At 44.9% G+C, this 24,872-nt stretch overlaps 1 long non-coding RNA gene across 2 annotated transcripts; it reads right to left on the bottom strand.

The window, feature by feature from the left end:
* Window positions 1-2,530: 2,530 nt before the first annotated feature.
* LOC142494489 (uncharacterized) lies at window positions 2,531-24,613 on the bottom strand. 2 transcript variants are annotated; one of them, XR_012801480.1, is made up of 3 exons: window positions 23,506-24,613; window positions 4,899-5,354; window positions 2,531-2,827 (listed from the first exon to the last, which is right to left on the bottom strand). It is a non-coding gene; the product is annotated as an uncharacterized LOC142494489 (long non-coding RNA). The 2 variants fall into 2 exon arrangements; XR_012801481.1 differs by lacking the exon at window positions 23,506-24,613 and adding an exon at window positions 7,702-7,759.
* Between the last annotated feature and the right edge of the window lie 259 nt (window positions 24,614-24,872).

The following is a 24,872-nucleotide window of genomic DNA, read 5'->3' as shown; positions in this document are numbered from 1 at the left end:
CAGGGACGCTCCCCATAACACTTAGTGACAGAGTGTCAGAGTACTGCACACAGGTGACGGACGCCACACGGTGTGCGCGGCCTGCGATCTGGGACCAGACTATAGGCAGCATTAAGAGACATTAAGGGACACACTCCAGCTGGAGCTCCCTCAAGAGGTGGACGCCAACGGACAGGAGAGGATCCGGTAGACTGCGTCGTGGGACCACGTTGCAGTTCGGCGAAACCACTATCCCAAGTGGGCCTGGTCTGGCCTAAGATCAGGAAGGTACCCAATGTGTAACAAGGGCCACGCACAGCGGGTAGCGCTACTCCACACACTTCGGGTGGGCTGACTCTGTGGACACTGGGGCGGTTGGGTGCCCGGGGCACCCTCGGTGCTTTGGGGGTTCTACCGAGGTGGTGTGTGTGTGTATATATATATATATATTGGAAAAAAGGGGGGGAGAGAGAGCGCACACCCATAGCGTAAAATAGTAAATTTAATGAGGGGAGGGGGAGAAGGGGGTTAAGAAATGCGCTTACAAAAATGCAATAAAATCAAGCATTGTGTGATATAATCACCACCATACGGTTTTCCTGCAGTAACTTGGGGCAATCCTGGTCTAGCAGTAGCAGGATCAATATCCCAACAAGTGTCCAGGGCAGGCTGTCTTCAATGTAGCCGTGTTAGAGTCCTGGAAAGATGGCTCCTTGTACTTCAAGCCTCTGCAGCAGTCGCGCGGATCAATCTGTTCCGGCGCGCGGTGATGACGTCAGTGTCAATGCGTCTGACGTGATGACGCTCCCTGACGCCTGTATCTCAGGAATCAGGGGGTACCCGGACCTCAAATCAACGCGGTTCTGCTCTGGAGACCCCCTGCTCATCTACACTAGTATTACATTGTTTATTAAAAAAAACATTAATTTTGGGGTGAGATTTGCGCAGGGAGAGGCGGCTCTCTCTGAGAAGCTCTCTCTGCAGTTGAAAGGCCTTTTCAGAGAGGCGATCATCACACCACTGGCAACTTGCCAGTTTTAGGAATTTTGCTATCACAGGTAATCTTGTGGGGCAGTGAGTGAGAAGTTTTAGGTGGAGAAGACTTTAGATACAAAAAGGGTAGACAGAAGACATCCTTGAGCAGAACACAATAGTTGGGCAGGTGTGTAGCGAGAAACTAGGGTTGAGATGTAAGGAGGGACAGAAGAGTGTATAGCCTTAAAAGAGAGAGGAGAACTTCTACAATTTCATGTAGAAGTCCTGAACTCACTTTATGATGTGTCTTTTATTGTTGTCCATCTTGTCTGAATGTATACAACAAAAAAACAAAGAAGCCCAGTGCTACTTCCAATATGACAAAAATATACAGTGAAATACCTATATATTCTCTTGAAAAAGGGTAATTTAGTCTAACCCTTTGACCAAAGCGTCTTAAGCCTTCTGCCACTTTCAAGGCATGACCATTAGCAGGTCCTAACGCTACCTGAGTTAAAATTCTTATTTACCTCTATAATTAGAAGAAGAATGATCAAAGTTGATCTGTCAAAACAATTTTTACAAGTTGGCAGGTCAGTTTCATTTTGCTGGGTTTCGACAGATCAATTGCATCCATCCCTTCTCTAACTTCAAGAATCCAAACACTTGCCTCTTCTTTTCAATTTCCTCCCCTACCTGTTTATTTAGCCACATTGATTTTGACTTATTTCTTTTATACTTATTACCCATGGATATACACTGATAAGTGTTCTTTTCTAACAATGTTTTAAAGAATTTCCATTTATCTTCTACATTAGTCCTCAGTTGATTAAAATCTGCCTTTCTAAAGTTTAAGTCTTTGTTGAATCCAAGTAATCTGTTTTTTTGATCATTGTTTTCAAATGAGACCATTTTATGATCATTGTTACCCAAATGTTCCCAGACTTTAATATTTGCTATTACTTACAGTATAAATTGTTTGATTACCAAATCCAGTATTGCCCCTCTCCTGGATGGTTCCTCAATAATTTGGGTCATATAATTGTCTTTAAGCACCCCTAAAAACCTGTTTTCTTTTGTTGTAATGCTAATCTCATTGCCCCAGTCTATGTCTGGATAATTAAAATCACCCATTATGCAAACATGACCTAGTTTTGATGCCTTCTCCATTTGCAAAAGTATTTTAGCTTCCTCAATCTCACAGATATTTGGTGGTCTATAGCATATCCCTACAAACATGTAACATTATATATTTTTACCTCCACTGCTAATTTCTATCCACAAGGGCTCTACATTTTCATCATTCCCTTCATAAACATATTCCATTATAATAGGTTTTTGATCCAGTTTAACATATAAACATACTCCACCTCCTCTTCTATTTGCTCGATTCTTCTGAAAAAGGGAATAACCCACTAAATTAACTGCCCAGTCATGAGTTTCATCCCACTATGTTTCAGTAATGCCTATGATATCATACTGCTCTCTTGCAGCTATTATTTCAAGCTCCCCCATTTTATCTGTCACGCTTCTTGCATTAGCAAGCATGCATTTAAGTTTTTTTTTTACAGCCTGTACTATTATCTTCTCCTTCCTTTCTGCGCCAATTTGGTTTAGTAAAAGATACAGATCCAGTTAATTTCATGCTTGATTCCATTTGGTCCATTCCATGTCCATTTTATATTTGGATTCTTCTTGAAGAATTAATTCATGATGTAGAAGTTTTCACATTCTGCAAATTCAATTCCGTTACCGTGACCATACTTACCAACTGATGCTTCATCTTTGTGCTGGGCACCAATCTTTGCATTGAAATCTCCCATAACAATCTTGAGGTGAATATCCTTTGTTGTTACATTGGTTGATTTCATGTCTTGGGGAGCACATATATGTGAAAAAATATATAAAGAACACGAAAATAGTGTAATATGTCTAGAAATTGACAATTTAGGTTCTGAGTATTCTATAGTGTGTGTACTCACAAACTCAAAGTTCTTTTAAGCATATGCATAAAACTGGCAATATTGTATCCTTTAGCGTCTGATGTCGGTTGTGTGGCACCTTTGTAAAGAAATTAAAACCACATAGGGTAGACTGATAAAAAGTATTTGAAGCCTGTATCTCTTTGTCAACTGAATGATTCTGGCTGCTCTGTCCGATAAACTTTCAAACTCAAAACTCCAATATGTTGTTTCTCCATCTTTTGTTAAAGAGGAAGCCTACTCCACTGATTCTTCCATTTTCTGTATCTCTGATACAGTATAATTGGCATCTGCATTTGAGCTCAATGAGGCATTCATGTTTTCTTCTTACTTCACTAAGTCCAACAATATCCCTGTCATAGGAGACCAGACAATTACACAGGGATCGAAGCACCAGACAGAACGAGTTAAATAAACAAGGTTAATTTTGGTCAGAGCCAATAGGAGCTACGCAATACTGTTAAAACTCTGACTCAGGCCCTCATTCTCTCCCGTCTCGACTACTGTAACCTCCTGCTGTCCCACCTTCCTGCCTCTCACCTGTCTCCCCTACAATCTATCCTAAACGCTGCTGCCAGAATCATGCTACTCTTTCCTAAATCTGTCTCAGCGTCTCTCCTGCTGAAATCACTCTCCTGACTTCCTATCAAATCCCGTATCACACATGCAATTCTCCTCCTCACTTTTAAAGCTTTACACTCTTCTGCCCCTCCTTACATCTCATCCCTAATTTCTCGCTATGCACCATTCCGATTCTTGCATTCTGCTCAAGGATGCCTTCTCTCTACCCCCTTTGTATCTAAAGCCCTCTCCCGCCTTAAGCCTTTCTCACTGACTGCCCCACGCCTCTGGAATGCCCTTCCCCTCGATACAAGACTAGCACCCACTCTATCCACCTTTAAGACCCACCTTAAGACATACTTGCTTAAAGAAGCATATGAGTAGCACCGTAGATATTACTAGACACATCTTAATATATAAAATCAAAGGTTGGTACTAGCTGCGGTGAATGTGATTGGTCCGAGGCCACCCCGACTGTCATTGCCCAAGAGGTACGCCCCACTGTGACACACACCGCCCACACGACTGTCATTGGCCAAAACTTACACTGACATCACTGACACACACCTACTTCACTGTCACACACTTGCACTGACAGCATACCCCCAAAGAAGCCCTGCAGAGTCCTTGGTAAGTTCATCTCACACTCTCACCCCTGTGTGTGTACACACACACACACACACACACACACCTCCCTCCCGGCACTCACTTCCCTCCCGGCGGGGGGACAGGCAGTGGCCAGGCAGCCTCCGGAAGGACCCTCTTCCTCCTGCAGCTGCTCCCACCAGATGTCGCTCTCTCTTTCCTCAGGCTAGGCCTCACCTCCCTCCCCAGCACTCACTCACCTCACCTCCCACTGTCCCCCCCCTCCTGTCTTCTGTCCCCCCCCCCTCCTGTCCACTGTGTCCCCCCCTCCTGTCCACTGCCCCCCCCTCCCTCCTGTCCCCCCTCCCTCCTGTCCCCCCTCCCTCCTGTCCACTGTCCCCCCCCCTCCTGTCCACTGTCCCTCCTTCCCTCTGGGGGGTGGGAGAGGGTGAGCACACAAATAGGGGGGAGAGGAGGGAGCAGGAAATATAACTCACGGGCAACGCCGGGTCTCTCAGCTAGTGATACATAAAGCTTGGCCCCCTGCACAAGCACTTGCCAAAATGCCGTCCTACTGTTTCTGTACGTTCCTCCTACATACCAATTAGATTGTAAGCTCCTCGGAGCAGGGACTCCACTACCTAAATGTTACGTTTGTCTGAAGCACTTATTCCCATGACCTGTAATTTATATTTATTTATTATTTGTTATTTATATGATTACCACGTGTATTACTACTGTGAAGCGCTATGTACATTAATGGCGCTATACAAATAAAGACATACAATACAATACATAAATACAGTCTCAACTTACCAAAACAGGGGATGATCGGGGACTCCTAGCTCACTAAATGCTGGGTGCTGCCAGAGCAGGCTAACCCAAGATGTCTCCACAATCTGCCTACCTCAGAATATCCCTGTGACTCGGGATGATAGCCTCTCAGTCCTCCGTTCGTATTTCCAGTTAGTCTCTGACAGCAAGACTAACTACGAACAACTGTGAAGCTCTGATCGGCATCGGCTTACATACTTTCCCCAGCCTCCACCTGAAAGTTTACACTTAGCTATCAATGCCAGACACACCGCACATGTGCGCCTGCGGGTGGAGCCAGTGAGCACACCAGTCATTCTAAGGCATCCCCCGTTGCCATGGCGATGCAATTAAAGCGTCTGTAACCATGGGAGTGTAGGCAGAAGCAGACTGCAATAGGGAGCAGGGGCACTGAGCCGTTTGAACATGATGACGTCACATCACCAGCAGCAACAGGTCCTGTAACCAAAATGAAAGTGCAGTATTAAAAACACATGAAGAGGTGAAAATATATACTCCAGATGCACAGTATTACTAAAAATCACTATCAATAGTGCAACAACAATAAATATACTAATATCACTCTAACATGTTACCAAGAGAAATGAATAGTGAATGCAGATTTGCTTGTAAGAGTTTGAAAAAGCAGACATTCCTCCCTCCTCCCAGCAATACTTTCCCTCCTCTCATCGGCGCTTTCACTCCTCCCCTTTCCGGCAGCCAGCCCCTTCCGCGCCTGTCTGCCACAGGCCCCTGCAGGGCCATCTGTCGCCCCCCCCCCCCCACCATCGGGCCATCTGCCCCACCCCTCCCATCGGGCCATCCACCCCCCCTCCCATCGGGCCATCCGCCACCCCCCTCCCATCGGGCCGTCCGCGCCCCCCCTCCCATCGGGCTGTCCGCGTCCCCCCTCCCATCGGGCCATTCGCACCCCCCCTCCCATCGGGCCATCTGCGCCCCTCCTCCCATCCGGCCATCCACCCCCCACCTCAAGCGGGCCATCCGCCGCCGGGCCCATCATGTTGTACCAGAGCGTCCGAAGGTCCCAGGCCAGGTAATGGGTGTGCCCTGGGGGGGAGGCGGGACATCGCCGCAGCTCGTGCTCTTTCTGGGTGCAGTGATGCTCAGGGCGGCCCTGTCTCATGTGTGGGGGCTGGGAGGCCTCACGATGTCTCTGGGGCGGCTGTGGCCTTGTCTCTGTGTGGGGGTTGGGAGGCCTTGCTTGGTGGTTCCCGGGGGGCTGCGCTGATGTAACGCTGCAGTTGCCCAATCACCCACAACTCACCCACCCTCCCCCCAGCCTCCCACTCACTCACCCCCCCCCACTCCCTCCCACCTACTCACCCTCCCACCTACTCACCCTCCCACCTACTCACCCTCCCACCTACTCACCCTCCCACCTACTCACCTACTCACCCTCCCACCTACTCACCTATTCACCCTCCCACCTACTCACCCTCCCACCTACTCACCCTCCCACCTACTCACCTACTCACCCTCCCACCTACTCACCCTCCCACCTACTCACCCTCCCACCTACTCACCTACTCACCCTCCCACCTACTCACCCTCCCACCTACTCACCTACTCACCCTCCCACCTACTCACTTACTCACCTACTCACCTACTCACCCTCCCACCTACTCACCCTCCCACCTACTCACCCTCCCACCTACTCACCCTCCCACCTACTCATCCTCCCACCTACTCACCCTCCCACCTACTCACCCTACTCACCCTTCCACCTACTCACCCTTCCACCTACTCACCCTCCCACTTACTCACCCTCCCACCTACTCACCCTCCCACCTACTCACCCTCCCACCTACTCACCCTCCCACCTATTCACCCTCCCACCTACTCACCTACTCACCCTCCCACCTACTCACCCTCCCACCTACTCACCCTCCCACCTACTCACCCCCCCACCCAGTCACCCCTCCACCCAGTCACCACCCCACCCAGTCACCCCCCCACCCTCTCACCCAGTCACCCTCCCACCCAGTCACCCTCTCACCCTCTCACCCAGTCACCCCCCCACCCTCTCACTCAGTCACCCTTCCACCCTCTCACCCAGTCACCCTCTCACCCAGTCACCCTCTCACCCAGTCACCCAGTCACCCTCCCACCCTCTCACCCAGTCACCCTCTCACCCAATCACCCTCTCACCCAGTCACCCTCTCACCCAGTCACCCTTCCACCCAGTCACCCTCCCACCCAGTCACCCTCCTACCCAGTCACCCTCCCACCCAGTCACCCTCTCACCCTCCCACCCAGTCACCCTCTCACCCAGTCACCCTCTCACCCAGTCACCCTCTCACCCAGTCACCCTCCCACCCAGTCACCCTCTCACCCTCCCACCCGGTCACCCTCCCACCCAGTCACCCTCCCACCCAGTCACCCTCCCACCCAGTCACCCTCCCACCCAGTCACCCTCCCACCCAGTCACCCTCTCATCCCCTACTCACACACTCACCCCCTACTCACACACTCACCCACCCGACTAGTCACACACTCACTTCTTAGTAGCAATTTACGCCTTTTTTTAAAAGTGGGGGTGGGGCTAGGGGCGGGACTAATGGCAGACTGGGGGCGGGGCTAGGTGGCGAGTAGATTTTTTTGGTTGGGCGAGTAGATTTTTGGGTGATTTGTCAAACACTGTATATATACATATATATACACACACACACACACACACACACACACACACACACACACACACACACACACACACACACACACACACACACACACACACACACACACACACACACACACACACACACAGTATAGGAATTTGTTTTACCTTGAGTCAGTGGAGGCGCTGAGAACTGAACACATACATCTTAGTCTACCCAGTCTGTTAATTACAAAGGAACATTTGTACTATTAGTACGGTAAATTCCTTCTACCTAAGTAATAATTACAGAACCAGTATTTACTCCCAGTCAAACCTTAGCATTAATTAAGTAGTAAGACATGCAAATTTGTGCATGAAATACTTTTTACGTTTTTCATGAAATGCGTGTTAGAATTATGTAATGAACGCCCTGTGTGTTATTGCTGACATGTTGCCCTAGCAATATACAGTACTGCAGCATCACCCATTTAGAATGTGTAATTCCCATGTCAATGTTTAGTGTTTCACCTCTCCCCCTCACAAACATTAACTCACTGGGTAATCCTCTCCAGTTGATATGGGGATTCAGAGAAAGCTAGAATAAAATACCTTTAGAAGAAGACAATTAAAAAAAGTACCAAGATACATTTTATATATATATTTTTCATTAAACTTGGTGTACTTTTGATATGTCCTGTGAGTGCCTAATCTTTTTCCTGTTACATATATCGCACAAAAATCTATGTAGAAAAAAATGAGGCTTTAGCAAAAATGTGAAAAAGTTCTCTTAAATAGACAATTTAATTAACTTCTTTCATGTTTTTTTTTTTGCTAAAGCCTTGTAAGAGCCTGATTTTGTGGTATGTTTAAAAAAAAAAAAAAAAAACATGAGCACCCAGGCACTTTTCCTTAATATTCGATGTGTGTGTGTGTGTATATATATGCTTTGCTGTGGAGGTTTTTTGTCACTTTTTTTACCCACCATAACTTAACCAAGTAAACCCCATCCTCATTGCTTCATTGCATAGCCAGTTAACCAACCCCACACTGAGGGGACCCATTAAGGTCGAAACAGCTGTCTGTGGGTGGGTTTTCTGGCTATGCATCTTAACCCTGGCTGTGCTTAAAGCTGTGACCATGCAGCAAGCTTAAGCCTATAGGGAACCATGTTAAAAATGGTTATGAAGCAAAAAGGTGACATTGTGTGCCCATTTGCATGTCATTTCCCAGAATCCCTTGCTGCAGTGGAAGTGCTGTGTGCTGGGTGATAATGGTGAAAGGTGGGGTTGCAGACCTGCCTAAGACATGCAAATGAGCATACAGTAATATTTCCATTTGCTATATATATCTGTGAGTGGGTTCACTGGCTTTCCATCTCATCCAAGGCTATGTTTAAAAGCTGTGTTTAAAGCAGCATGCATTGGCTTAAGGGTGTCATGTAATTATGGCTTTAAGACAAAGGGTGACACTGTGTGCTCATTTGCATGTCATTTCCCAGAATCCCTTGCTGCAGTGGAGGGACTGTATGCTAGGTGATAATGGTGAAAAGCAGGGTTGCTGACCTGTGCAAGACATGTGAATTTGTTCACAAGTGATATATATATGTACACACACAGCACAGCATGGGAATCAGATGCAAAGCCAGAGAAAACATTCACAGACATGTTTCAACCTTAATGGGTATCATCAGTGTGAACTTGGTTGCACTGCTGGCTTTGCATTTTCAAGACTGTAGGGTTTACCATCACGTTTTAAGTTATGGTGGGTGAAAAAGTAAAACAAGAAACCTCCACCGTATTGCATATAGCAAATAAAAGATCACATTATATAATATATAATGTGATCTTTTATTTGCTATATGCAATACGGTGGAGGTTTCTTGTTTTACTTTTTCACCCACCATAACTTAAAACGTGATGGTAAACCCTACAGTCTTGAAAATGCAAAGCCAGCAGTGCAACCAACTTCACACTGATGATACCCATTAAGGTTGAAACATGTCTGTGAATGTTTTCTCTGGCTTTGCATCTGATTCCCATGCTGTGCTGTGTGTGTACATATATATGTAATGGGTATTCCCCCCCCCCACAATCGCAGATCTGATGTGGGTGCAAGGAACATACGGTGTTACCATAGGTGTGGTGCATTACCTGTTGGCTCGCAGGAGGGCTGAGCTTCCGCCACAGGGAACCTGGGGCAATTATACTAGGGGTAACCACTTACTCAATTCAGCGCCTCCACCTGCGATGGCTCCCACCAGAGGGGGAGTGGTTCCTCGCAGGACAATACAATAATCACATACACGGGAATATATATATTAACGAGTGACTTTACTAACAAGCAATATAACATATCACGCAATACCTTTATATAACCTGTGTCCCTCTCTAGAGGAGACACCTACGGCGTCGCGCAGGACGCTTCCCCAACACCAGGTGATCCCACCCAGTGTCCCGAGAATCCCACCCAATGTCCCGCACTCTTGGAGAGAACGTGGGTGACTGCGCAGTCACAGTTACACTAAGGGGCCCGTTGGTGCACTTATGACTGTATGGTACCTGCCGAGCACTCCGGTACTCGGATCAGCAACTGGCTTCGCAAAGGGTCAGACGTGTGATGAATCCGTCTGATCCTCCAACCGAACTCCTTTGTACGCAGACCGCCAGGGCGGTCTCCCTCTGGAATAGTCTCTGCGGACCCCAACGTGGGTCCAACCGCTTCCACAGGAACAGCAGCAGCCGCTGTGTCCCTATCTATCTAAGTGGTACTAACGTGACAGGAACCCTAACCTAGGGCCTGTCCCTGTAGTACAGCAACCTGTAGTGGCTTGGGGAAAACTCCTATGGGCCTGCAGGGGTAATGACCTGTCCCACTCCCCTAACTACCCAAGTCCCTTCAGCCTCACTACTTTCTAACTAGTCCCAGCGCCTACAGCAGCAAGCTGTAGCTCACTGGAGGCTGCAGCCAACGTGCTGCGCAACAAGGTGCCTGCCTGTCAGACCTCACAGCACTAACAGCCGTGACTCTGACAAGGCAGCACTCTACTAAGTGAAACCCAGTGATTCAGAATGGCGCTGTAACACAGTGATAGTGATCTATAACCATAAATAATATAAGTGGTGAAACTGAAAAAACTCTCAACCTTCCAGGGAATATACACTGATTCCCTCACAGAGCGTAGAAATCCAAGGGGGGGGAGGAAGGGAGCAGAATCGTCAGGAACACCCAGAAAAAAACATAAACATAAAAAACATAGTGTAATATGTAGATGAATGTAAATCAGAAATCAGGATCAGCTTGGCTCTTGTGGCGTGCCTACTTACAAGAAGTAAGATCAAAACCAGCGTTTGTATGGTTAAAGGTGGAGATGTGATCTCTAATTCTTGAGTTCGTTGGCTGCAGCAATTATTGCTGAAGTGCACAAGGTGGTGTGTCTGCCGGGGCTTTATCCCTCACAGTTCATCAGCCGCATTCATACAGAGAGAAGAGGAGAACATAGTGTTTTACCAGGTAAACAACACAGACTTTATCGTTGTATCATAAAGATATGTACTCACAATAAAACATGTGAACACAGTCACATAACGGTTTCTTTAGGGCAACAGCAGAACGGCTCGGCAGATGGAAAAAGTCCTCCACTTCACGATAGATTCCCCTTCTCGAGGGTGCCCCCTTGTCCGGTGCCGGTGGATGGCGTCTGACGTCACTTCCTGGCCTGGAGGTGACGACTTCCGGTAGAGAAGGGAAAATCGAGGGAATTGGAGGAGTCGCCGGACCGCAGCAGTGCCTCTAGGATAGGAGCAGGTTCTCAGGCAGTGAGAGTGATCTGCTTCCTTCCAGCTGGCTCTTTTTAACATGGCTCTGGAGAAAGGTATCAATATATGCCGACAAGTTCGACGTTAACGAATTAATGCCGGAGATAATCGGTCTTCCGGGAGGTTGTTGCATACATTTGTGGACCTTAGGCAGTGTATAAAATATAGGTAGCTGGGGACACTCATTAAAAAGGAATTTGTATTCATCTTCACTGAGTATACCCAATGCCTTTCCTCGATCCAAAAGCAGTTTCAAAACATTTTTAAAAAATACTGGTCGGATTATGTTTTAAAATTTCATACGTTTTTTTATCCCCTAGGAGGCGGTTTGCTTCCCTTATGTAGTCATCTCTATTTTGGATGACAACACCTCCTCCTTTGTCAGCCTGTTTGATAACTATATTAGTGTTATTAGTTATTTCTTCCAGAGCAGCTATCTCTTCTTTATTCATATTATTCCTCGTTTTAGATTTGTTCTTTTTTGAGAGTTCTTCAAATTCTTTTGTGATTAGTTTATAGAAAACGTCTATATGATTACCTTTACAATAGGAGGGATTGAATGTCGATTTATTTTTAAAATTAGTGTGTTTAAATGTATCACTTTCTGTCTCTACAATTTGTTTAGGATTACTCATCCTTGACTCTATGTTTTTACTTAGGAAAAATCTTTTCACTGTTAATTTTCTAATATATTTATTTGCATCCACAAAGAGTTCAAAGTTATTGGGACCACAGGTTGGAGCAAAGGACAGACCCTTTGAGATGACACTTAGTTGTGAAGGTGTTAATTCTACATTACTGAGATTAAAAATATTTTTTTGCGGGTTAGAATGGGATTTTTTCATTATTTTCTTTCTTCCCCCCCGCTTTCCTCTCTGTCTCTTTCCCCTTTGGGGTATTGGCTCCCCTCTTGTGCCTCTAAGAGGGGAGTGAATGGGTTTTTTGTTTCCCAAATGCTTATATCAAGGAGGTCACTAGTCCCTATTGTTCCAATAGGGGAACGGGATCTACTTGCTTTAGCGTATTTTGCAGAGTCATACCTTTCTCTTTCTCTTTTTCTATCTTCTCTGTCCCGTTTGAGATCCCTTTCTCTTCTTAATTCCTTCTCTTTTTGGTGTTCACGCTCTTTCTTTTCTCTCTCTATATCTTTATTTTTTTGTTCTCTATACCTTTTTTGTTCTCTCTCTTTCAAAATTTCCTTTTCCCTCTGCAATTCTTTTTCTCTAAATAGTTCTCTTTCTTTATACTCTCTTATTCTTCTTTGTTCTTTTTCTTTTTCTCTTTGTAATTCTCTGTCCCTATACTCTCTTTGTTTTTCTCTATCCCTATTTTCTTTCTCTCTTCTTTGTTCTCTCTCCCTCATCATTTCTCTTTCCCTACATCTTTCTCTTTCCAATGCCTGGTCCTTCTCTCTTTGCGGTATTCTTTCTTTAAAGTATTCCCTTTCTCTGTATGGTTCTCTCTCCTCCAATACTCTTTCTGGATTCAAATGCTGTTTGGGTATAAAATCTATCCTGGAATTCTGGTGTGACTTAGGGTCATGATTATCTCCCCATGGTGGTCTAGGTTTAAACTCACGTTTATTATTGTCAGTGTAGGGTTTATTCCCATATCTTCCTACAGAATTCTGTGGTTCTTTATATATTCTTTCCTCAGGTCTACCCTGCGGTTTAAAACTCTTATTTTTCTTCCAGTCTCTTTGTTCCCCTCTAAGGTAATCTTCCTCGTCTCTGTGAAATTTGTTTGATTTGCTAGTAAAGAGATCTTGTTCTAATCTATCAATTTTCTTTTTTAATTCACGATCCTTAATTTTAAATTCAATGGTATCTTCCATATGAGCCAATTTTTCCTCAATTATGACAACCTCTTCATCAATTTTCTTGATGTGCTTTTTATGTTGGTTTATCAAGGATGTCATAAGATTAAAGGAACAATTGTCTATTGTTTCATGCCATTTTTTCACAAATTCCTCATCATCCAAATTGGAAGATGGGTTTTTTGTGAATCTTAGGCCTCTAGGGATACGCTTGCAATCCATATATTTATTTAAAAATTTAAGATCTAACCATCTCCTAGTATCTTTAATCAATAGTCTTTCTAATTTAATGAATTCCTCATCTAAAAGATCATCTTTCACCAATGTGTGTGTTATGTTTGTGTCACCAAACAATAAGTGTCTATTTTGTATTTTGGCAAAAATGTTTGGAGAAACAACTTCCATATTTTATAAACAGTATATAATTAATAATAGTACGTCTTATGTGCTTAAAGGATCTTATAAATATAAATATAAAAAATAATAAAATATACAAACAGTGTGACAGCAGCCCCCAAATCAAGTGTAGAGAAACAATGTGAAACACAGTGATTCAGAATGGCGCTCTAACACAGTGATAGTGATCTATAACCATAAATAATATAAGTGGTGAAACTGAAAAAACTCTCAACCTTCCAGGGAATATACACTGATTCCCTCACAGAGCGTAGAAATCCAAGGGGGGGGGGAGGAAGGGAGCAGAATCGTCAGGAACACCCAGAAAAAAACATAAACATAAAAAACATAGTGTAATATGTAGATGAATGTAAATCAGAAATCAGGATCAGCTTGGCTCTTGTGGCGTGCCTACTTACAAGAAGTAAGATCAAAACCAGCGTTTGTATGGTTAAAGGTGGAGATGTGATCTCTAATTCTTGAGTTCGTTGGCTGCAGCAATTATTGCTGAAGTGCACAAGGTGGTGTGTCTGCCGGGGCTTTATCCCTCACAGTTCATCAGCCGCATTCATACAGAGAGAAGAGGAGAACATAGTGTTTTACCAGGTAAACAACACAGACTTTATCGTTGTATCATAAAGATATGTACTCACAATAAAACATGTGAACGCAGTCACATAACGGTTTCTTTAGGGCAACAGCAGAACGGCTCGGCAGATGGAAAAAGTCCTCCACTTCACGATAGATTCCCCTTCTCGAGGGTGCCCCCTTGTCCGGTGCCGGTGGATGGCGTCTGACGTCACTTCCTGGCCTGGAGGTGACGACTTCCGGTAGAGAAGGGAAAATCGAGGGAATTGGAGGAGTCGCCGGACCGCAGCAGTGCCTCTAGGATAGGAGCAGGTTCTCAGGCAGTGAGAGTGATCTGCTTCCTTCCAGCTGGCTCAACGCGTTTCACTGCATCCGCAGCTTCCTCAGGAGAAATTAGTGTGTCCCATAGTGGGTGTCTACTTAAATAGCGTCCTCAATAAAGACACTAATTGGAAAATTACAATCAATTAAATAAATTACACACAGTTTCTCCCATGTGGGTACATAATACTGTGGTCAAAAATAACGGCGCACAATTATATATATTCATTTTATTCACTTAAAACATAAAAAAGATAAAAAAGGTTAATAAGAAACAATGTTAAAAATCTATAAATTTGAGTCTGGAGCTCCTGAGGAAGCTGCGGATGCAGTGAAACGCGTTGAGCCAGCTGGAAGGAAGCAGATCACTCTCACTGCCTGAGAACCTGCTCCTATCCTAGAGGCACTGCTGCGGTCCGGCGACTCCTCCAATTCCCTCGATTTTCCCTTCTCTACCGGAAGTCGTCACCTCCAGGCCAGGAAGTGACGTCAGACGCCATCCACCGGCACCGGACAAGGGGGCACCCTCGAGAAGGGGAATCTATCGTGAAGTGGAGGACTTTTTCCATCTGCCGAGCCGTTCTGCTGTTGCCCTAAAGAAACCGTTATGTGACTGCGTTCACATGTTTTATTGTGAGTACATATCTTTATGATACAACGATAAAGTCTGTGTTGTTTACCTGGTAAAACACTATGTTCTCCTCTTCTCTCTGTATGAATGCGGCTGATGAACTGTGAGGGATAAAGCCCCGGCAGACACACCACCTTGTGCACTTCAGCAATAATTGCTGCAGCCAACGAACTCAAGAATTAGAGATCACATCTCCACCTTTAACCATACAAACGCTGGTTTTGATCTTACTTCTTGTAAGTAGGCACGCCACAAGAGCCAAGCTGATCCTGATTTCTGATTTACATTCATCTACATATTACACTATGTTTTTTATGTTTATGTTTTTTTCTGGGTGTTCCTGACGATTCTGCTCCCTTCCTCCCCCCCCCCCCTTGGATTTCTACGCTCTGTGAGGGAATCAGTGTATATTCCCTGGAAGGTTGAGAGTTTTTTCAGTTTCACCACTTATATTATTTATGGTTATAGATCACTATCACTGTGTTACAGCGCCATTCTGAATCACTGGGTTTCACATTGTTTCTCTACACTTGATTTGGGGGCTGCTGTCACACTGTTTGTATATTTTATTATTTTTTATATTTATATTTATTAGATCCTTTAAGCACATAAGACGTACTATTATTAATTATATACTGTTTATAAAATATGGAAGTTGTTTCTCCAAACATTTTTGCCAAAAGACAAAATAGACACTTATTGTTTGGTGACACAAACATAACACACACATTGGTGAAAGATGATCTTTTAGATGAGGAATTCATTAAATTAGAAAGACTATTGATTAAAGATACTAGGAGATGGTTAGATCTTAAATTTTTAAATAAATATATGGATTGCAAGCGTATCCCTAGAGGCCTAAGATTCACAAAAAACCCATCTTCCAATTTGGATGATGAGGAATTTGTGAAAAAATGGCATGAAACAATAGACAATTGTTCCTTTAATCTTATGACATCCTTGATAAACCAACATAAAAAGCACATCAAGAAAATTGATGAAGAGGTTGTCATAATTGAGGAAAAATTGGCTCATATGGAAGATACCATTGAATTTAAAATTAAGGATCGTGAATTAAAAAAGAAAATTGATAGATTAGAACAAGATCTCTTTACTAGCAAATCAAACAAATTTCACAGAGACGAGGAAGATTACCTTAGAGGGGAACAAAGAGACTGGAAGAAAAATAAGAGTTTTAAACCGCAGGGTAGACCTGAGGAAAGAATATATAAAGAACCACAGAATTCTGTAGGAAGATATGGGAATAAACCCTACACTGACAATAATAAACGTGAGTTTAAACCTAGACCACCATGGGGAGATAATCATGACCCTAAGTCACACCAGAATTCCAGGATAGATTTTATACCCAAACAGCATTTGAATCCAGAAAGAGTATTGGAGGAGAGAGAACCATACAGAGAAAGGGAATACTTTAAAGAAAGAATACCGCAAAGAGAGAAGGACCAGGCATTGGAAAGAGAAAGATGTAGGGAAAGAGAAATGATGAGGGAGAGAGAACAAAGAAGAGAGAAAGAAAATAGGGATAGAGAAAAACAAAGAGAGTATAGGGACAGAGAATTACAAAGAGAAAAAGAAAAAGAACAAAGAAGAATAAGAGAGTATAAAGAAAGAGAACTATTTAGAGAAAAAGAATTGCAGAGGGAAAAGGAAATTTTGAAAGAGAGAGAACAAAAAAGGTATAGAGAACAAAAAAATAAAGATATAGAGAGAGAAAAGAAAGAGCGTGAACACCAAAAAGAGAAGGAATTAAGAAGAGAAAGGGATCTCAAACGGGACAGAGAAGATAGAAAAAGAGAAAGAGAAAGGTATGACTCTGCAAAATACGCTAAAGCAAGTAGATCCCGTTCCCCTATTGGAACAATAGGGACTAGTGACCTCCTTGATATAAGCATTTGGGAAACAAAAAACCCATTCACTCCCCTCTTAGAGGCACAAGAGGGGAGCCAATACCCCAAAGGGGAAAGAGACAGAGAGGAAAGCGGGGGGGAAGAAAGAAAATAATGAAAAAATCCCATTCTAACCCGCAAAAAAATATTTTTAATCTCAGTAATGTAGAATTAACACCTTCACAACTAAGTGTCATCTCAAAGGGTCTGTCCTTTGCTCCAACCTGTGGTCCCAATAACTTTGAACTCTTTGTGGATGCAAATAAATATATTAGAAAATTAACAGTGAAAAGATTTTTCCTAAGTAAAAACATAGAGTCAAGGATGAGTAATCCTAAACAAATTGTAGAGACAGAAAGTGATACATTTAAACACACTAATTTTAAAAATAAATCGACATTCAATCCCTCCTATTGTAAAGGTAATCATATAGACGTTTTCTATAAACTAATCACAAAAGAATTTGAAGAACTCTCAAAAAAGAACAAATCTAAAACGAGGAATAATATGAATAAAGAAGAGATAGCTGCTCTGGAAGAAATAACTAATAACACTAATATAGTTATCAAACAGGCTGACAAAGGAGGAGGTGTAGTCATCCAAAATAGAGATGACTACATAAGGGAAGCAAACCGCCTCCTAGGGAATAAAAAAACGTATGAAATTTTAAAACATAATCCGACCAGTATTTTTAAAAATGATTTGAAACTGCTTTTGGATCGAGGAAAGGCGTTGGGTATACTCAGTGAAGATGAATACAAATTCCTTTTTAATGAGTGTCCCCAGCTACCTATATTTTATACACTGCCTAAGGTCCACAAATGTATGCAACAACCTCCCGGAAGACCGATTATCTCCGGCATTAATTCGTTAACGTCGAACTTGTCGGCATATATTGATACCTTTCTCCAGAGCCATGTTAAAAAGAGCCAGCTGGAAGGAAGCAGATCACTCTCACTGCCTGAGAACCTGCTCCTATCCTAGAGGCACTGCTGCGGTCCGGCGACTCCTCCAATTCCCTCGATTTTCCCTTCTCTACCGGAAGTCGTCACCTCCAGGCCAGGAAGTGACGTCAGACGCCATCCACCGGCACCGGACAAGGGGGCACCCTCGAGAAGGGGAATCTATCGTGAAGTGGAGGACTTTTTCCATCTGCCGAGCCGTTCTGCTGTTGCCCTAAAGAAACCCTTATGTGACTGTGTTCACATGTTTTATTGTGAGTACATATCTTTATGATACAACGATAAAGTCTGTGTTGTTTACCTGGTAAAACACTATGTTCTCCTCTTCTCTCTGTATGAATGCGGCTGATGAACTGTGAGGGATAAAGCCCCGGCAGACACACCACCTTGTGCACTTCAGCAATAATTGCTGCAGCCAACGAACTCAAGAATTAGAGATCACATCTCCACCTTTAACCATACAAACGCTGGTTTTGATCTTACTTCTTGTAAGTAGGCACGCCACAAGAGCCAAGCTGATCCTGATTTCTGATTTACATTCATCTACATATTACACTATGTTTTTTATGTTTATGTTTTTTTCTGGGTGTTCCTGACGATTCTGCTCCCTTCCTCCCCCCCCCTTGGATTTCAGCACTCTACTAAGGGCAGCGTCCCTATCTTGGGCCTCCCTCAGCACTTACCCACTAATCTAGTGGGGAGTTGGGGCCTACCTGGGGTGTGGGTACCTATATGGGTGCAGGAGCTGCACTCGCTCCCCGCCCCCTTCCTTCCCTCACAGCTCCCTGACTCCAACTTGCAAACCTGAGTGACAGGGTCCCTTAACCTAGGGCAGTCCCTGGCAACACTCACTCTCATGGGGTATTTAGCTACCTCGGGCCCTGGGGGTGCTGGCCTAGTACAGGGAGTTCCTGACTCCTGTACCCTACCTCCTTCCCTGGGCTGCTCTGGTCTCTGACTGCCTAAGGTGCTGCAACTGACAAAAACCCTGTCTGCACACAACATTGTTGCAACTCTGCAGCATGAGAATCTGCCAGCTCTATTGGCTTCAATGCTGCCTGTGACAAGGGTGAAAGTGCAGTCCCCAGAGGCTGCTGGGAATTGTAGTCCTTGGCAAAGCTCTTTTCTATGGGGACCGCGTGCGTGATCTTTACTGCGCATGGGCGAAGCTCGCGCCAAAACCAAGAGGGCGGTGCCCGCCGGGAGAAGTCGCCGTACCCTTCCCCCACTGCCACAGGGGTAAGGCAGGGGGCAAAGGAAAATCAGGGGAACCGGGGGTGACCCCCTTACATATATATTACTTGTGAGCAAATTCACATGTCTTGCACAGGTCAGCAACCCTGCTTTTATATATATATATATATATGTAGAGGTATCAGTACCGTGTTAGCCGAGCTTCAATAATCAAAAAAATAAAAAAATAAATAGATGATACCGTTCTGTGGCTAATGAAATGCTTTTATTTGTGCGAGCTTTCGAGATACACTGATCTCTTCTTCCGGCGATGTTACAATGAATGAAGCAAGCAAAAGCTATACTATAAACAGACACTGTTTATAGTATAGCTTTTGCTTGCTTCATTGCTTGATTATTGAAGCTCGGCTAACACGGTACTGATACCTCTACATGTATATATATATATATATATATATAGGTAACAGAGCAGATGGCACACAAATACAGATGAGGACAGGTGCTTAGTCCCATATGAATGAATACAATCAAAGGCTCCTTACCAGGCAGACCAGACAATCCAGGGAATCCAAAGCAGGCACAGCAAGGAAGAGACAGCACACTTGTTAGCAAAAAGAATTGTATTAGTGAAGCAGGCACAAAACACCAACGTTTCGGTCCTAAAAACAGGACCTTTATCAAGGGAGTGCTTACCACAGATAGACCATAACCACCAATATATACCCATAACTAACTACCTTAATTAAAGACAAAATTGCACACACCTGTGTAACTGCAACCTCCTCCGGTGAGGAACAGATGACATCATCACCTGGCGTCTATCTCATGTGCTCACTGCAGTAAGGAGCATCATGGGTAATTAGGGAAACTATGGGAGACCCCCCTCAGTCACAGGAACGGGCTCTACTGTGCATGTGTAGCGCTCAAGTACTGGGTTGCCTAGCAATGACAGGCAACAGGAAGGAGGAAGGAATGAGCAGTGAAGGGAGGGGGGCGGGCCAGAGTGCTCCGTGACAGCAGCTGCAGAGCGCATGGAAGTAGAGGCTGCAGGCAGAAACACATGTATACAATAAAAATGCCACAAACACCACTAAAGTGTATACATACCAGCTGGGCAAAGGGACAGCAGGGAGAAGGGGAAAGGGGGGTGTGTGTAGGGAGGGGGGGGGAAGGGGTGGGGATGGCAACAGGGGGAAAGGGGGAAGAGGGTGGTTGGAAGCAGGGATAGGAAGACATGGTTAGAAATAAGTAACATGTCAGAGATGCATCTAGGTCAAAGCCGTGTAGGTCCATAATGAGGACAGTGCCAAAAAGTCACAAGTCAGGGAAACTGAAATGAGCAAAAAGGCAGAAAGGAGGAGGGCTAATCATCCAGCATCATGATCATAACAGTGGGGGGAAGAGGGGGGGGGGACACTGGAGATAGCATGTAGCAATAATGACATTATACAATACAGCCATTATTAAATAGAGCAATGAAAACATTATTAAATAAAGCATCCAAGTCTGAAGTCCTCGTTAAGACCAAACGGTGACATGGTTTTGAGGTCATGGATCGTCTTCGCCTCCAATTGCAGCAAAAGTTTATTGCGATCACCTCCTCGAGATGAAGTGTCGGCTTGTAAGATGGGCATACACCTTAATGTCGACAGACTGTGTTTTTCTTGTTTGAAATGTCTTGCGACCGGGAGCAGTTTGTAATCCTCCACTGTGCTCGTGTCCAACAGTGCTTTCCTGATAGTAGATCTATGAACAGCCATGCGTTCTTTCAACATACGACTAGTCTTGCCTATGTAATAAAGCCCACACGGGCACCTGATGAAGTATATATATATATTCATTGCATATTATATATATGCATATTTTGATTATTGAAGCTCGGCTAACACGGTACTGATACCTCTACATGTATATATATATGTATATATATTCATTGCATATTATATATACATCGCCGGAAGAAGAGATCAGTGTATCTCGAAAGCTCGCACAAATAAAAGCATTTCGTTAGCCATAGAACGGTATCATCTATTTATTTTTTGATTATATATATATATATATATACAGTGGTCGGCAAATCACCAAAAAATCTACTCGCCTAACAAAAAAATCTACTCGCCACCTAGTACCACACGTGTGCTGCTTGGGCCAATAGGAGCTCGCCACGATGTTAAATCCACTCGCCCGGGGCGTGCAAATGTATAGGTTTGTCGAACACTGTATATATATATATAAATATGGCTGCACTCATGAAAAAAGGCTAGCCAAGGTAAACTGGTAATGCAAACAGAACTGTAATACATAACAACGTATTCACTAAATGCCAACACTTACAAGTGTTGAAGAACATAAAAAGGTGTTATTTCAATCCGTAAAACACCAAGTATCCCCATACTTAGTGTTTTATGGATTGAATAAACACACTTCTTCAACACTTGTAAATTCGGATTTGAGAGGTGCCGGATTATTGGATGTCACTCCAAGCAATACCCCAAGACTATATAAAATAAACAAATAAAATTAGAGTATTCACTTACTAAACTTGAGGAGTATTCACTTATACATTAAAAACTTGCGGTAGCTGCACTACTAATCCTCTGATCAATCCATTGTGGTATAGCTTCATTTGTCACAGGGGATGGCTCATCAGGGTTATCTTTAATGTTTACTTTATCATCCGAAGAAGAAGCCATGGGCAAACAATAATTGAATCATGAGTTGCTGAAGTCGAAGGAGTAGTGGTTATAGGGGTTGAAGAGACTTCTGTGATGCCCTTTTAAATGTAACCCTTTTACCATAACCACCCCCCTTTAAGTGAGATTGGGGGGGGGGGGGTGGTACGCTCCTTTCTGGCTACTCTTAGGTGGTTGTGCTGTAACCTGCTGGTAACAGGAGGGCTGAGGGCTCCGTGGTGGTGTGGGAAGAGCCAGGAAAGGGAACAGGAGGGACAGATTACCTTGGTCTCCCTCTGGTGCAGTGCCTCTAGCCAGCGAGGATCCCCTGTCGATATTAAGGGGATGGACCCCCACTGACACTCCTTCATCACAGAGACAGGAACACACACAGCATGTCTTTTCTGTATTTATTTGCAGTCAGCTCCAGTATAGAGATTGGCAGGCTTTGCATACTCTTTAGCAGCATATGCATTCTTCTTGAACCTCTCTCTCTCTAGATCAGATCCCTGACTAGGTAGCATAATGTCCCTTCCCTCCCAACCCAGGCTTGGGTGGGAGGGGAGAGTTTCTGGAATCACGAACTTCTTCTCTTCACTCCTAACTCTCAACTGACTAACTAACTGACAATTTAGGAGGATGTCCCAATTTTAATATCTTTGGGGAGTGTCTCTGACTCATAGCAAGCCAGAGCTGGATACAGATTGGCCCACACACATCAGGGGGCGTTCCAACCAATATCCACCCCTCAGATTGACATCCTCAGAGTTGCTAGGCCTGCCCTTGAATACTGATACATTATTCAAGGCTGGAATACACACACACAGGCCTAAGAAAGGAATTAACCTTTCCACTGCCTGCACTAACAGGTCTGACAGAGGAAAGGCCCAGAAAAAGAAGTAAATGCCGGCAGGCTATGTTACAATCTCCCCCTGGTGAAACTCCAATGTCCCCACTTGGACTACAGTAGGTATAACACTACCTTACTGTGCAACACCTGTGAGTTCAGTAAAACATGAAATGCAACATATACATTTCACATAACATGACCACATATACAATGGCATAACATATAGTACAGTGCAATATGACAGTACCATTCCTATAACATGAGTAGAGCTACCTCAGTAGTAATGGGCGGGATCAGGTTTTCTGACCATCCTGCCCTAACTGTCAGGCACTATGATGGAATAACATCTCCTATGCCCAGAAGCAGAAATATATTCTACCCTGTCCATGTAAATACTATGCCCCACTTTCCATTCCCTTATCAACCTCTGTATTGCGGCTTGTTCTGCAGCCTTGCGCTGACCCTCCTCCCCTTGTGTTGATACCCTTACCATAGGTGTGACAGGTATAATAACACCATTTCTTATGGGGACATCAGGCATTACAGATGACAAAGCCCTAAGGGTCATAGTGTGAGTGCTAGGGGAAACAGCATCAGGGAAGACCTGGACAGGGCACAGAGGAACTGGCACATTATAGTCCTGTGAGCGGGAGACTAAAGGGACCTCCCGGAGTGGAGCCATAACAGTGTCCACAGTCCCGGCAAGGCTCTGTAGACCAGAGCCTCTAACAGCACTCACTTCAGCCGCAACAGCGGCTGCAGCATCATGGGAGCTCCATTCTTATTTTATTCCCCAGCATGGCAGGGAAAAAGAATCCTAAGACTTAGCACTCACCGGGGAGGTAGCAGCAGATGTTACACCCATCCAGCCAGACGGCTTTGCGGCCTTCCCTTCTCTCAGTGATGGAGCAGCAACAAGTGCACTGGGGCTGGCATCCCGAGTAGTGCCGGCCGGCACTCCTGGAAGAAATTCTCCCAGAAGCCCCAGCGCGTTGTAGTGGCGTTCCGCCTCTATCTTACATACGCGACTGCCCATGCGCGGGCCTCGCGCATCTCTTGGGGGCGCAGTTCTTTTAATTCTGCCGCCCTCTGCACAGGATCCCAGGGCGGATCAACGAAGGTGATCTCCCAAGCCTCGTCAGCGATGACCTCAGGAAACAGTAACTCCACAGCCAACTCGGGATCGTGGGAGGCCCCGACCGGTACCTCAGAGGTTGTAGCACCCTCACTGGCAGCGTGGATCTCTCGGGAGGCACCAGCAACTATTACTGGAACCTGCAGCTCTGCAGCATACTCGGGTATGGTGGAGGTAATGGCAGGGACCTCAGTGATGTCATCAGCATTAGAAAACGAAGGACTGGACAACGGAGCGGCACCTCTTCCAGATGGTTCTCGGTCACTGGCAGGTAAGATATCACCAGAGGGTGGCAGGGAGTATGGCTGAAAATAGGCCACTTTGCACGTAGCACACTGAGCTGATGCCTGCAGTTCTTCTCCCATAGCTCCACACATAGCACATACCCCCAGCGTCTGGTAGGTCCCATCATCCTTAGTGACCACCGCTACTCCGCCAGGCAAACGATAAGCCCAGTCCATATCCTCAATACATATTGGCATGTTGAAGTAATGGACCAGCTTGCAGACACAACTACTGGTGTTGAAATAGAACATGTGTCTGGCTCCTCAAATCCTGTGTGCCCCTGCAGGGCACACCCAGCTCCTCCCCCTGGAGGATAGTATAGTCCAATCCAAAGCAAGCAAGAGGGATGGGTTTCAGTAGTTTGCGCTGTTTTTTGCAAACTGTAGATCAGCAAAAGCTTGCAAGTTGATGCAACTTTTGCAAAAGAGCACATGGCTTTCCTGGTAGGAGCGGGAACCGCCATCTGGAGGTAGCAACAGTCCATACGGCCCCAGTTCTCTGGAACCGCCATTTTAAAAGCACAATGTCCAGCACCATGCGGTCTCCTTGAGAGCAAAACCACCATCTTGTGAGGACTGGTGAGCAAAGGCGTGACCCCTTTTCTTCAGTAAGGGGCCAGACAAATAAAGCACAATCCATTCTTTCTTTGAGTACCACGCAACCTGGTATAGCTTCAGGGAACGCCTCACGAATCTGTGCTGCAATAGTCTCTTTATTGCTGGGTGCACAGGGGTCTCCAATGCCATCACAGAGTCCCTGTCCCCTTGCTGCTAATCACCGTT

Source organism: Ascaphus truei, chromosome 5 (assembly GCF_040206685.1).
Source record: "Ascaphus truei isolate aAscTru1 chromosome 5, aAscTru1.hap1, whole genome shotgun sequence".
In the NCBI taxonomy this organism is placed as follows: domain Eukaryota; kingdom Metazoa; phylum Chordata; class Amphibia; order Anura; family Ascaphidae; genus Ascaphus; species Ascaphus truei.
The sequence above is the reverse complement of the archived record's forward strand: the minus strand, read 5'-3'. Positions and strand labels throughout refer to the sequence as shown.